Below are 2457 nucleotides of genomic sequence, written 5' to 3' on the forward strand. Positions count from 1 at the left end.
AAGGTCTGAGTCCTGAATAAAAAGTCAGCCATGTTGCAGGCAGGGGGAGCAGCATGTTAAAGCCCTGATGTGTGAACAATATGACGAGGCCTGAACTGGCTTAGCTAAGTGGGAGTGAAGTGAATGGATTCGTGAATATTTAGAAGGAAGAATCAACAAGACAGAGTGAACGAGGTGCGTGAAGGTGGAACTTTGGCAGCTTCCTGGAAGGAGGTGCCACTCCCTGAGTTAGCAAGCTCCAGAAGAGGAGAGGTTTTGGAGACAGGTATTTCGGTGGGCAGGGTTCTTTCCCATCTGTGCAATAGGTTGAGCAGATTATTTAACAACCAAGTTTAGCACTGGTTCTTCAGAATACAGGTACTATGATCCTCACACTTTACAAAATACCAAATGGATCAGGACTGCAGCATAAAAATCAGTTGTAAAAGTAACAGAATAAACCATGGGAGGTTTTGTTTGTTTGGCTGCACCCGGTCTTAGTTGCAGCACAGGGGATCTTTTTTTAGTTGCAGCATGCGGGATCTTCCTTGCATCGTGGATTTATCTATCTATCTGTGCCACATCTTAGCTGCGGCATGCGGAATCTTTAGTTGTGGCATGCAAACTCTTAGTTGCGGCATGCATGTGGGATCTAGTTCCCTGACGAGGGATCGAACCTGGGCCCCCTGCATTGGGAGCGCAGAGTCTTAGCCACTGGACCACCGGGAAGTCCCCAGGGGAGGTTTTTAAAAAAAAAAAAAATTTTAAACCTCAGAGTGAGGAAGGCCTTTCAAACTACAACACATAATCCAGAATCAAAGAAAAATAAAGGATAAATTCGATCCCATAAACATACAATGTTTTTGCATGGCAGAAAAGCACTCTAGGCAAAGTCAAAAGTCAACAAACTGGGAAAAAATATTTGCAACTCATTTGACAAAGAGCTGATTTTCCTAATACATAGATAGCTCCTATGAATAAGAAAAATGGGCAAAAAATATAAACAGAGAAAGGAAAATATGTGCCTTAAACATACGAGGCTGACTCCACTCAACATAACTGCAAATTAAATTATCCCAAGATACTATTTTTCAGCTATCAGATTGACAACGATCATAAAGTTTCATAACGTGTTGATGAGGAGATGGAGAAACAGGTGCTCGTGGAAAATTGAGCAATATGTATCAGAACTATGTTTGCCCACACCCTTTGACCCAACTATTCTACTTCTAGGAATAGATCCTACATATATGTTATATACAAAGTTACTCACTGAAGCTGCTAAAACAAAAGGTTTCAATCTATCTCAACGTCCTTTCCTAGGGCACTGATTAAATAAATTACTGTGTATAAAATGGCATATTATGAGCCATAAAATAGTCCTGAGGAAGCTCCTTTTGTACTCTAATGGAATGATTTTCAAATTATACTGAGTGCAGAACTGTATGTATAGTACACCACCATTTGCTTTACATGTGTAAAACCTCTGAAAGGACATTTAAGAAACATTATATTGTCTGCCTCTAGGCCGCCAGAGGACAGAGATGGGAAGACGTTTCACTGTATATCATTTAAACCAGTTAATGAATTATCCGTTCAACATATAATTTTTAAAGTAAAAACAGCAAAGAAACAAAACTCCTTTGTGGTTCCAGGTAAACTGGGTTAGTGAGAAGGGAACCAATATTTATTGAGCTCCTACCACGTTCCAGTTACTGTTCCAAACCCTTCCACATATACTTTTAGTTACCCTTGTAGTCCATTGAGATGGGATAGATTATTCTAATTTTACAAGTTAGAAAAGAGATTTAAAAGAAAATAGGTTGAGTTGGTCCAGTTAATTTAGCCAGTGTCAAGCCTAATCTAGCTCCAAAGTTCCAGCCTTCTCCACTTTCCACACCGCTTCCACTGAAGCAAGTCATCCTATTCTTAAAGTAATATTGGCATTACTTTATTGGGCACTTACGATGTGCTGGGGACAGTACGCGTATAATTCTCAAAACAACGCTGGAAGGCTGGAATTGCTATCCCCCTTTTACAGAGAAGACAAACGAGGCTCAAAAGGGAGGCGCGTAACGACCCCAAGGTCAGATACTTAGACGGTTAGAAGCCAGGTTTAATTCCAAATCTACTCTAAAGTCGAAACCACTCCCGGATCAAAGGACAAAAGCAGAAACATTCGAAGAGCTATGGGGGAGGTGCGGACACTTCCGGGGAGAAGGGGGAAGCCAACGGGCTACGGAGGGCGGCGCAGGCGCTGGCGCCAAGCTCGCGAGAGAACGTACCCGGGGCCTAAAGGCCCCCGCATCGCCCGCGCCGCCTGTCGATCACCTGGCCCCGCCCCGCGCCGGCGCGCCCCCGGGCACGCCCCGGCCGGGCGGGAAGCGAACGCGCGCTCCCTCCCGTTACCCTCCTCCTGCGGGAAGGGCGGGGGAGGCTAGAGGCGCGTGCTCGCGAGCTGCGTGCTCGCGTACGTCG

This window comes from Eubalaena glacialis, chromosome 3 (genome assembly GCF_028564815.1).
Source record: "Eubalaena glacialis isolate mEubGla1 chromosome 3, mEubGla1.1.hap2.+ XY, whole genome shotgun sequence".
NCBI lineage: Eukaryota > Metazoa > Chordata > Mammalia > Artiodactyla > Balaenidae > Eubalaena > Eubalaena glacialis.